This window comes from Cibotium barometz, chromosome 41 (genome assembly GCF_041138505.1).
Source record: "Cibotium barometz isolate CiBa-2024 chromosome 41, ASM4113850v1, whole genome shotgun sequence".
Taxonomy (NCBI): Eukaryota; Viridiplantae; Streptophyta; class Polypodiopsida; order Cyatheales; family Cibotiaceae; genus Cibotium; species Cibotium barometz.
This window is the reverse complement of record NC_141086.1, coordinates 325478-338236: the sequence shown is the minus strand read 5'-3', so window position 1 is coordinate 338236 and position 12759 is coordinate 325478. Positions and strand designations below refer to the sequence as shown.

General features: G+C 47.2%; 1 long non-coding RNA gene across 8 annotated transcripts in view; it reads right to left on the bottom strand.

The window, feature by feature from the left end:
• LOC147614575 (uncharacterized) overlaps positions 1–12759 on the bottom strand; it is a 298802-nt gene that overhangs the window by 33178 nt on the left and 252865 nt on the right. For 6 of the 8 annotated variants that reach the window (XR_015262913.1, XR_015262912.1, XR_015262917.1 and 3 more), the window contains exon 2: positions 105–200. This is a non-coding gene — a long non-coding RNA (uncharacterized LOC147614575). Of the gene's footprint in view, positions 1–104; positions 201–359; positions 643–12759 lie in introns of those variants that run through there. The other 2 variants (XR_015262914.1, XR_015262915.1) reach the window with 1 other exon arrangement.

Here is a 12759-nt window from a genome sequence, read left to right as displayed (position 1 = left end):
TAGACAACAAACTCTAAACAACTATTAAAATAAATCAGCGTGAGTGAAAGCCCTTAAATCTAAAAGCTGCAAGCAAGACTTCGCAAGTTTAATGACTAGTGTACCATTTTCATCTCCTTTAAGGAGCTTCAGCAATCTGCCAGTTTTCTTATGCCAAATGAACCATCTCCCATCATCACTGCCACTTGCAACATAGTCCCCTGCAGATAAGAGAACCATAAAACCCAAAAATCAGCATAACAACATTAAAGTACTCTAAGGCTTAAACACCCAAGCTGACTAAGAAATCAGCAAAATAAGTGCTTGCACTTGATCATTCAGGGCCCACGGCACAAGCAGGGGTCGACGGAGAAGATCACCTGCCCATGAGAGACACACGGGTGAGATCTTCCCTTCAATGGGCAGGAGTTGTGTTTAATGCATCCTCTCCAACAAAATCTACAATATACCCAGAATAAGCCACTACTATCTCCAGCACTTGCAATGTGATGTGCTCTCAAGGAACAGGAGTGCAGGCTACAGCCCCTTGGAGCAGCTAAAAAGTGCTGCATAGCTATGGATATCAGTGCAATTCAGCCATAACAACATCCCTAACCCTCACAAGCCCCCACTGCTTGCCTCCACCTCTCTGTGCTGCTCACATGGCCCCACCCCCTAACCCTCACAAGCCCCCACTGCTTGCCTCCACCTCTCTGTGCTGCTCACATGGCCCCACCTCCTGTTCACCCCCTCTGCCTGCCACCGCTGCTCACTCCCCCCGCCTAATGCACGCCCCCTTCCCCATTCACCCAGTCTCCTCTGATCATGTCCCCCGCCACTGCTGCTCCTCGCCTGCCCTGGCTGCCTAAGTCACCCTACCATGCACATCCCTGTCCCAAGCAGCCCTGCACTCGGTCCTTTTTCGCCCTTGCCAGCCTCCTCCACCCTTCACTTAGTAACTGGTTCTCTCCTTCCTTGGCCTCCGACTTCACTCAGCCTCCTCCACCCTTCACTTAATAACTGGTCCTGTGCTGTCTTCTCAGGTGCAGCACCCCCCCCCCCCCCCCCAAGGACTCTATGGCAGCTGCTTCCTCATCCCTGTCTGCGTGCCGACTTGCATAGAGCCTGACGTGGTGGCTTCCAATAACTTAACATATGGGTGTAAGAACATCGTGAGCACAGAACATAGAACATCGTGAGCACAGAACATGACATCACATGATCGTTTCAGTTATGCCAGTCCTTTTTAAATTTTAAAGTTGTTCCAGGTTTGAATTTCCTCATTCTCACTTCGACTCATGGGTGCCCCTTAACTTGCTGTCTGAAAGCCCAAGAACAACTTATGTTTTGATAATTGAAGACAAAATCACAAATTCTTCAACTTGCATTCATATAGAATGAAAAGCACGTTAAAAGTATTTTCTTTAATGCATGGATCAAGGGCATGCATCACTAAATTACCTATGCCTCTTGAATTTGATGCATGTGGCCTTGTCAATATGCACTTTATGACCAGTCTGCCCCTGAGACATCTGTAGATTTGTGTGGGCTGTATGACCAGTCAGATGAGGACCTTCAAAGTGTGTTAAAGACACCTTTGTGGCCTTTCATAAGTGACACTTCCATGCATTTTAGCAACATCATAGAACAAATCATGTGTTGATGTCGTGAAGGATCATCTTGGCTACCTTAAGTGTAGCTCTCTCTTTTTTTTGACTGGCCTTAGGCCCAAGATCCTCCCATAGTTACTGATTTTTCATCGCCCATAGGCGCCTGCCCGTAGGTGCTTAATTACCCGCCCGCCGCAGGTGATGCCTCTGAGGAAGCACTAATAAGGGGAGTTTTGAACCCAAGACCTTTTGGTCCTAGGCAAACACCTTCACCACTTGAGCTATCACCTCATTGGCCATAAGTGTAGCTCTTTGGGATATGCCTTATGGTGTTTGACCAAATCTCAGCCTCAACATCTCTTTTACATTTACGTTACATATCAAATGATTAGCTGATACCACAGTTTCTTGCAGGAGGCAGCCCAGAGCCGCTTGGGAGCAAGAGAGGAGTCTAAGTAGTCTAGCCTCTTTACAACGTCGTCTCAGGAGAGGTACCCCCGATAGCCAGTGGATCGAGAGTCAACTTGTTGCCGCTTGCACGGAAATTAGATCAATGGAGGAGAGAAGGGTGAAGTACAGGTATCATGCCATGGCCTCTTTTTGGACTCTGGCCAGCGCGACAGAGTCACAGGGGATTTCTTCGACATAGCCGGCCCCCACAGGAGGAGAGACGGCATTCACAAGTTGTGTGGCCAAGATGGAGCTATTGTTTCAGATCCCCCCCATGTGAGAGCCATCACCGCAGACTTTTTTCGATCTCTCCTCACAGGTGCCCCGGTATCTCCACGAGTGGTGGACGCGCACAAGAGGGTCTAGCAGCACACGAGGGAGGTGCTCCCCCCATCTCTTCAGTCATTCTTATTGACACCATCCACTATTGAGGAGTTGGTGGAGGCACTGACGGCACTTCCCAGGCGCAAATGCCTGGGAGTGGACGGGCTTCCGGTCTCTTTCTTTCTTCGTCATTGGGACCTCATGGAAGGCGGCCTTCGGGCTGCCTTCAATGAGATTATGATCACAAGGGCCATGCCAGAGAGGCTCTCAGAGGGCTTGATTCACTTGATTCCCAAAAGATCCGGTAGTGGAGACCCAATGTCACGTGCACCCATGCACTGTGGTACACGGTGACAAACTAGCTCATCAACACTGCAAGATTCATGTCCAGAAGTAGTACCTTTTACGGTTTATTTGTCGCATGCCGGGACCCCTTTGTGAGTCCAGTCCAAGACATGTCAAGCACGAGCTACGCAGGTCAATCTCCCAACGTCCGGTCGGTCCTCTTAACCCACTGTGGAGAATTCAGCAAGTGTTCATCATTTAGGAGCATGTAGAGGTCAACCGTAGCATTAGTTGAATGATAGGCATATAGTTGCATCACATGTAGAAGGGGGCTAGCCTTGCAAAGGGTAGTAAAACCCATTGTCCTGCTTATTGACCAGTCGGCCAGACCCTTGGGGGTCTTGAGGCCCAGTCGGCCAGGAGATGCAGCAGCCGACACATGTATCTCAGCTGACTAGCATAAAATGCTAGTCGGGTTTCAGTTGCTACAACCGACTGTAATGCCAATCATGAGCATTTTCTGCCAGCCGACCAGCATTTGAAGCAGCCGACTGGCTTCCCTTGGCCATATAAAAGGGTCAGTTCAGTTCAGTCCCAAAATATTCATTCAGTAATTCAGAGATCAACATCAGCACTCAAGCATGTATGCTTAGGCCTATGCCTATGTCTGTGCATACCTTCAGCCTACTTGTGCTCGCAGCCCAAGGCATAGAAGCTCAGTCTCTTCATGAGTTTGCAACACACCTTCCCTGAGTCTCAGGACGGTGTATTACTCTCGAAGATAGCTTCACAGACGCCTAAAACTTATGCACAGTTCTGCCCAGTGTTTGGTCGCCTTGTCCTTGCGTTTGGCGGTCAGTCAGTCAGTTTGTCCACTCAGCCTTGTGGACACAGTACAGCTTGTTTACAGTTCTCCAAAAAATACTCCTGCTTGCAAGAGGGGGGGCCCGGGATTGGGGGGGCGGGCTTCATTGGGTAATTCGGGACCCCATCTCATGTCCACTCTTCTACATCTATTTTCAGTTTCATGTATGCTGTTTTAAAGGATTGCTAAACTTACTAAACTCAGGTTTAAAGAAAAGGCCTCGTTGTTTCACCCGATCCTAGCTCAACGCATGCTACACCCATCACTCTTCTAGGGACAACCTATAAGATCTTGGCCAAGGCCATCAGCAAGAGACTTCAACCTTTTCTTCCACACTTGATCCACGACACTCAGACTGGCTTTGTTCAAGATCATAGCATTCTCGACAACATCTTTACCTTCTAGGAGGTGAGATGCGGCAATAGGACCTCATTGTGCTACTCCTCAACTTTGAGAAAGCGTATGATAGGGTGGATTGGAGCTTCCTAGAGGGCACAATGAGCAAGACGGGATTCCCCATGAAGTGGATTCGTGGAGTCTCAAGACTTCACTCAACCTCACACAGCTAGGTTCTCATTTAGGGAGCCCGTGGCGATAGATTCCTCCTTTCCCGCTCGGTTAGACAAGGCTGTCCTTTGGCACCGTAGCTCTTCCTATTCGTCGCCGAGACCATGAGTAGTTTTCTCTCCGCCAGGAGACCGGGCTTCAGGGATTGCGTCTTCCCCTCCATATGCAAGAGGAACCGCTGGACTCAGAGTTTGCAAATGACACAGCAGCTTTCCTTGCCGGAGATGCGGGGAATCTCAAGAGATTTGCTGAGGTGATCGAGATTTTTTTGCCGCACATCAGGAGTGTAGATCAACTGGCACAAGTCGTGTGGTTTTTGGATAGGTTCAGCACCCGCCCCAACTTGGCGCCCAGTTAAGGCTTGGCCTTGAGATTGCCTATGTGCAACTGTTGCTGGTGTGCCATCTATCTCAGGCATTTGGATCTTGCGGTCTAGCTGCGCTGTATATGCAAAGAAGGGGGCATCTAGAGTCTCCTCACGATCCGCGGGATCATGCCAGGTCCCATTGTAGCCGCGTGAGAGGCCGGCACTCTCATATCCATAGCCGCCATAGTCTCTCCTTGGCCACCTTGGCCGATTCTGGATCTATTTGCCAATCCCGTGCCTGAAAGCCAATCACCCTCATCCTCTGCAAGGTGCAATCCCTGAAATTCTCCAAGGGAAGCGTTGATCTCTCTAGTCTGCCATGGAATCCAATAGAAAAAGTGAGCAGAACACTGTCCTCATCTGCTCCGTGGACTGACAAGAGGACATCGTGCCTAGCCACACTGGGGTGTCGGGTAGGAGTGAGCCACTCCTGAGGGATAGCTGAGTCAATGTTGATACTGAGCCTATTTCTACCCTGGATCCTTGTCAGGCCTCTCTCTTGCACCTCTCGGGGTAACTGCCTGTGTGCGATCCAATCTCCAAGAGACCTGGTTGGTCTCGTGCTCAAGGCACCCCAAGATACATGCGGTCGGGCCCCTAACATGTGGCCGCTTGGTAAACGGATTAGGGGGTCCCAGACCAAAGGTTGCCGAAGACGCTCCTCTGAGGCAACTTGAAATATCTGTTTGAGGGATGGCTTGAGATGATCCCAAGCACAAAGTAAATTGGTTGCAAATCTATCCTCAAAAGCTAGGCTAAAACTACAGGCTTGCATCTCTGTGAAGATCCATATGGTACTCTGCGGCCACTGGTCCCAAAGGTTCAGAATGTGGGCAGAAATCCAGGCCAATAAGAAACCCTTTGAGGGCTCACCATCGGGAAGAAGTCCTTTGACAATCAGCTTGCCCAGTAGGGCATGACTCTGGATAGTAGGGTCGATGAGGCCTAGCCCCCCTCTACGACGTGGTTGAATGATCACTCCATGCCACCTTGGCCTTGGTTGGCCTCCCATCATTGTCGGCCCATAAGAAGTTCTGGATCAATTGTTGTACTTGGCCCGAGAAAAGGCCGAGTATGAAGTGATGTACCACATGGTGGCTAGAAGTACTTTGTTTGCCACCACCACTTTGCCTGCTAGGGAGAGCCTCGCCGAGCTCCAATATAAAAGCTTCTTCTGAATACTCAGACAAAGCGGGGCGAGCTGTTGCTCTGGAGAGATATCAATGCGAACCTGGCAACGGAGATAATGAATTGGAGTGCCCCTTGGGATCTCACTCTCTTTCTTTGGTTGATGGCACACAAGAGTTTGGCAGTCGGTACTTGGCTAGCAATTGGAGGTCAGCTAGCAGCTTGCCCACGGTGCGCGGCCACCCTCAGGAGTCTCAGCGACATTGCCTTTGGGATTTCCCGAAGGCTCAGCAGATTCTCCACATCTTCACTATGGATAGGGCATCAACCCGGATCATTACTTAGGGCACTATCTCTTGGGCCATAGAGGCTAGAGTGGTCAAGGCTTATGAGGAGGATGTGGGAGGGCTAGGTCTCTCACCATCGTATTGCAACAGTACCAATCACAGCCCCACCTACAAGCGATTAGCGACCAAGCTCATGCTAGAGAAGGGAGATTTGCAATAGCATTGCAGCCTGGCACTTTCACGTGCTATGCAACGTGGCCATCAAGGGTACCCCCACTCTGCCAACTGAGACCATCAGCTCGATACTATTCACACCCTTTGCGGTCAATGGGGGAAGTTACACAGGGAGGTTCTGACCGCATGTGAAGGGAGCGGGAAGCTTTCTTGAGGCTTTGGAGGCCCGTCCCTTTCCTCACATATAGGGGCGGAGACCGCATTTGGCATTACAAGCCACTTGTATGGTTGTTCCCCCCTCCCCCCCCCTCTTCCCCCTTTTCCTTGTATGAGATAGCTTTCTCCTCACGAAGCAGCTAGCCGGAGGAGAAGTGTCTTTTCCCTTATGAAGATTTGATTCCCGCCCCATCCATGAGGCGAGTTTGTATCTAGCCCTACAGGGTTGTATCTAACCCATTGTGGTTGTTTTTTCATTAACTAATAGAAGAATCTTTTTCTTGGAAAAAAAAATGATTAGCTGATATCGTGTGGCTAAAGCTGAAACAACATGTTGAACCTCTCACATCTCCATAGACCACGCCCGACCTAGAACCAAAACCCTAACAAGGTCATTGTCATGGCCCTGTGAAAATGGAACAGTACAAGTGTGGGGATGGTGGTTGCAGAGTCAGAATATTTTATGATTCACATGGGGGGTGCCCGGACAGAGTTTAAGATGTGTGGACATCCCTAGGTGTGAAGGGGGGAACTAGAAACATTAAACTTTAATGTTTATTAAAGTTTGCCCCTAGGCCTTAGTGGCCCTAGAGACTTATTAAAGTTTGGGACCCTAGGGATTATTTTGGGGAGGAGGGCCGCTCCACTTTTGGAGTAGTGCTTCTCTCTCCTCCCCCTCTCTCTAGCTTTTGGAAAAGAGGGAATCGTGGAGTTCTTCAAGCGCATGTACACAAGCGTGGAGAAGTGGAAGAGCAAGTCGACTACAGATTTTGGAGGGCTGTTGCTGTTTTTCTGAGTGTAAATCAGCCGTACAGCACTGTACGGCCAGATCTGTGCAAGTACACTCTCTTTCTCTCTCTCTGGTATACAGGCTGTGGGTCTTCTTCACTGCTGGACTGGCTGCGCACAGGACCTGTATAGGCTGTGCAGATAAGTTTTCAGCAAGTATAGTACTATACGGCTGCCGTACAGTGTACGGACAGCTAGGTACAGCAAGTACAGTTGCTGCAAGCGATGCAGACAGTTGCTAGACAGGCCTGGTTACACAGATTCAGGCGACCAGAATCAGGACAGCAGGCTGCTTGTAAAAGTACAACTCCTGGCACGTATCCCGAGGTGGTACAGACGGGTACGGGGCTGTTTTTTCATATCTGTACTTTCAAGGACAGCAAAAGAGTGAACATCAGGAGGAGGATACAGGCAAGTACAAGCACATGTGTGAAGCAGGGTTGTGGATACAAGTGCCTGCAAGTACAGATTGGTGCTATTGCTTCCTCCAGTGCTGTTTCACGAGCTGAATTTGGTAAGCTCCGTTTCTGTTCATCTATCTCTCTTTCTACTGCTTGATGTCTGTTGCAGATATGAGTTATCTAGCCCCTTGTGGGAGGAGGGGTATGGCAGATTGACAAGGGTTGAGACAGAGTTTGGACAGCACATGTATGTTTGAGCTGAGATGATGTATCAAGCACTTGAGTTATGCCAGATATATGCCCATGGCTGGCCTACTTAGTGATCTTGGCTGATCAGAGGGAGGCACAGTGTGTTATTTAGAGACACAGATCTGTGTGCATAGATCCTCTGTGCTAAGAAGGATTTGTGGGCCGTCAGATTGGATATACAGGTGTAAACTCTTGGCTGATTTTTGTGTTGTACTCAGCCATTCATATTATTATAATTGAATAAAGAAATACCGCAAGGGGCGCCAAGCTTTGGGGCCAACAGGTGTCGCTGTGTTTTCAGATTTGGGCACTCTAGCTCCAATCTGTGTTCTTTTCATATCTAGACTACAAGTGGACGGGTGACTGCTAGTCTACCGCACTCTGGTTTTCTATCAGAGGCCGGTTTCAGTTATATAGACCGACAACATGCACATCGCATGACCATGATACATTGTGGCTAGCAACCACCCAACCGTACAGTCCTCTAGGCTCACTAACGAGTGTGAGGTTTGATTGCCGCCAGCCTGCTTGGTACCAATGGCCCCAACCTAGTGTCCCACACTACTAGGCCGAACTATCCACCTTATCGCTCCATGGTCGTGAGGCCTTGCACGCCCCTGGTAGCCCTCCTGTAAAGCTTTTATGGCTTAATTAACATGAGTAGAGACTTGCTTAATGAACATAAGACAAATGTTGCAGAAAAAGATGAATGATTGCATTGAGACAGGGGCCTTTCTTAAATAGAAACCGAAAAGGTACAATTGAAGAGGCACATCCCTGTGAAGGGGTGTGGCTCTTGAATCAATGGTTATGTCCTTAGGACTTAGGGGTGTGTCTTTAATGAATAGGCATGTCCTTTGATAGTGACCCATGTGCAAGGGTGTGACCCTTCACAGGTGTCTTTACAGTTAATGAGAGATTAAGGAGTAATTACTTATCCTTCTTTTTCACCAAAAGTATTGAAGCTCCAGAAGGGATTTGGCTTAGTCAAATATGTCCTTTCTCCAAAAGTTCAGTAAGTTGTCGTTGTATCTCCTGAGATTCTGTAAAAGAAACTAAATATGGAGCAGGAGTGGGGAGAGCTCTGCCAGGGAGGAGATCAATAGCATGGTCAACTGGTCGCCGAGGTGGGAGAACCGCAGGAAGCTCCTGAGAAAAAAGATCTAAGTATGGAGCAAAGAAAGGTTGCTTGAGGTACAACGTCTTCGTATCCATGTCCTCGGGAGGATCTTTGGCTGAATAGACCATTAAAAGTGTTGAGGAACAACCACTCTTGCGGACCCACCGTTTTGCTTGAAGAGCTGAAAGGGTTGCTGTAGAGGTTGGTCTCTGATACCTTCAAGTGCCACAAGCTTATCATTTTGAGCAAATTGTATGGAATGGTTCCGAAAACTGATCAGGGGATCATATTGATACAACCATTCTTGACCAACAATCATATCATAATGTGCCAAAGACATGACTTGGAAATCCAATTTGTCAAGATAGTGCTGAATTCGAAAGGAGAGGTTTTTGGCAACGGTGTTACACAAGGATGTGGAACCATCGGCAAGTTTGGCTCCCTTTTTTATTTGGTTTGATCCAGGAGAGAGGAGAGAGAAAAATATCACAATTTTTTTGAATTAAAAACCCTTCCACACATGTGAAAGAGGCGCCTATCTCAAGAGTCCCTCTTTCCTTACCAAGGTGTCAAAAATACATCATTATTCTAAAATATCTCATTTTTTTAGTAATATCTCATAATTTTTAACTAATAAACCTCGTACTCAGTCAACTCTTCATCTTATGTGAGCGTTTACTCATTTTTGGGTATTTTCTTTTATTCTTTGGATTCATCTCATCCCAACACTTGGATTAATCCAATTGGACCATTAGAACCTTAATTGGACCATAATCCAAAATTTTTTGAAAATAAAGACCCTTAGGCTAAGGTCCCTTATACCATTTTCAATTAATTCTTAATGCACATTGAAAAGTTCATTTTGAACTTTTGTTTTAGGGAAATCCATTTTAGACACTAGGAGGATTTTTATATCCAAAGATATCCAATTTTGGATTATCTCTCTCTAGACATTTTCTCTCTCTAGGCCAAAACAGGGTAAAACAAGATCTTTCTTCTATTTCAGAGAGTGGAATAATTATAAGAACAGAAGGGGAGGTTCTTATACCTTTACATCTCAAAAGCTGGAGGGAGGAATCTTATAATGGCTGAGGTTACAAGACCTCTTATGAGGTAAATTAAGCCTTCATCTTTTCAAACCAGTCCCTCTCAACCACATGAGAAGCAACATACTTCTTGGTCAAAGCATTTGGAATCGACCCTGAATTCCTGACCCCAACCTCAACAAATATATGCCCCTCAAAGCTAACTGTTCTTCCAAGTACAAACCATCTTTCATGTGTCCCATCGTTTGTGCCCTGCCACGCCAGAAGCTTACGGTGGAACTGCTAGATATTTGACATGGTACCCAGTGATGCAGGCTAAGTCTCGTGAAAAGAAACATCAGCTTTTCATGCCATGATATAATGGGCTTCATAACATTCCTGCTCCACAGTATATTGAGACTTTACTCTCGCCTGTGCATTATGACCGCAATTGCATGCATCTCATTTAAGTTTTAATTTAAGAAACCATACGATGATGGAATATGGTACCACGTCTCACAAACACACTGCATCCTAATAGGGTTGTTGGAAACTTCTAAACATGCAAACAGTACGGAAAGTCTCTATCTTATAGGAAGGAGGTTCCACACACCTGTTCAAGTGTACATGGGGCCAAGGGGTGAGGGAAACCTAGCATAGATGGAAGTAGGTACTGTCACGACCATGTGTATTTGTACAACGTATCCGAACATTGGGCATGGTAGTTAGTGTGTAGGACACAAGTGTGCAGAACATTTATTAAATGTGCACACTTGGGGTCAAGAGGTGACACTAGGAAATATTAAAGTCCCTTTTCATAACTCCATGTGGTGGGGGACAAAGGTTTAAAAGCCATAAAAATAAAAGAACCCCTTTTTGGGGAGAATCATGGTCCTTTGAGGAGTCACGCTATTATTGGAGGAGAGGCTTATTTTGTGGGGTCGAGCTGAACAGCACGTGGGCTCTCTCTCTCTTGCTAGAGTCGGCTGCTGCAGCTACACACACATGAGCTTTTTCTCTTGGAAAGGGTGGTGGCTGAGCTGCAGGAAATGGAGGGCTGAGCAGGTTCACCCAGTCATTGGCACCGGTTGGAGCTAGAAGCTTTATTGGATGTATTTACCCCCCTCCCTTCCACCCACCCCACAGTGAGCCTTGTATGTGATTTATCTCCACATTATAGAGTACTTTGTACTTTGTTTTTTCTTTTGTATCCATTTGATGTCCATTGAGACATGATGATGATGTACACAGGTTTTGTCTCATAGGCCGTTTTTTGGCCTTTAGAAGACGTTAATAAAATCTTTCTTTCTTTCTTTCTTTCTCCCTCTGTGCAACACGCTGGCGGGGCCAGGACTACAAGCGGGCAGGACTCTCTCTGTGTCTCTCACATAGTGCTTTTCAGGCATCCAGGCAGCTCGCAGAGAGTGGAGATAGGAGATCATGGTATTCACAAATGATACAGTGGCTCACTCAGCATGGTCTTGACATAGATCACCTACAACCTTTCCAGTATGATATACATGCACCACACATCTAGCTCTATCACAGTGAGAGGAACAGAGTCCTTCGGCAGGATTCATGGCAGCGATACACTCAAGAGACTTGGATTACACCCAGTCAGCCTCTACCGCCGAAGATGCTATACTACAGAGATTAGTTTATGTGTATCTCAATGGATGGATTCATACAGAGACCTGGATACATGGATGTGTACATGCCTCACAGTGCCCGAGTGCGACCGCTCAATACAAGAGGCCTTCATATCGGAAGACAATATACACATTTAGAACACTTAATCTAATTATTATTAATCAATGGAAACAACATCAGCAACACAAACACTCGAAACACTGAAAAATACAAATGACACCAGCATTGGGGCCGGAAAGGGCCGAGCCCCCCCCCCTCAATACTTATTATATTTCTTGGAGTATTTATATTTGTACAAGTGCCATGGGCCTGAAAAGGCCAGATTCCTCCATTAGGGAGTGCAAACAACCAAATAGATCTGGTTCAAACCGATGAAGAAAGTGTTGGTCGGAGTAGCCTCAAATCACAGGCTCGTTCCCACATTCACTGGGTCTACACTTGCATTTCACTGGTCTTCCAGGACCGTGCACAAACGGGCACGCTCGTACTAACGTAGGCAACAGTGTACACCGTAGAGGGAACGTTTCCCGGTTCTCCCAATTAAGCTTTATACTTGTTTTTTCCTCATACTCTCTTGACCTTCATTGGCCCCTCTATAAATGAGGGCGCAGTCAAGGCAGTCCTGGGAGAAACCACTTCCCAATGATCTTCTAAAGTGTATGCAACTGGAGAAGAAACTTGTCTACACAAAGCTTGAAATAACAACATTTAACTTTAATTGTTATCTGAATTTGAGATAAATATTGAAATAAATACCTAGCATAGATTTTAATTAATATCTCAGCAATGAAGAACATTTCCCTTTATATTATACTCCAAATGGAAGCAATCAGTTGATGAAATCAGGGCAACTAGCCGATACAAACTATGTGGCAGCTAGTAGACAATTTGCAGGTACACGTGGGCTGTAGTAATCTGCAAGTACAGCAGGTACACAAAGGCAGCAACAATCTGCAGGCACAGTAGGTACACATGGGCTGTAGCAATCTGCAGGTGGTACAGCAGGTTCACAAGGGCAGCAGCTAGGCGGGTGCTGCAGGTGGTACAGCAGGTACACAAGGGCAGCAGCTAGACGGGTACTGCAGGAATACGCGAACAGCAGCTAGGCGGGTACTGCAGGTGGTACAGCAGGTACACAAGGGCAGCAGCTAGGCGAGTATCTCCAAGCGTGAAGGGGTAGGTACAGCAGGCGTGGAGGAGGCGGCGGGTAGCAGCCGTGTTGAAGGAAAGATCCACCACCAACCCACAAGTGGGTATTTTTCCATGCAATGCT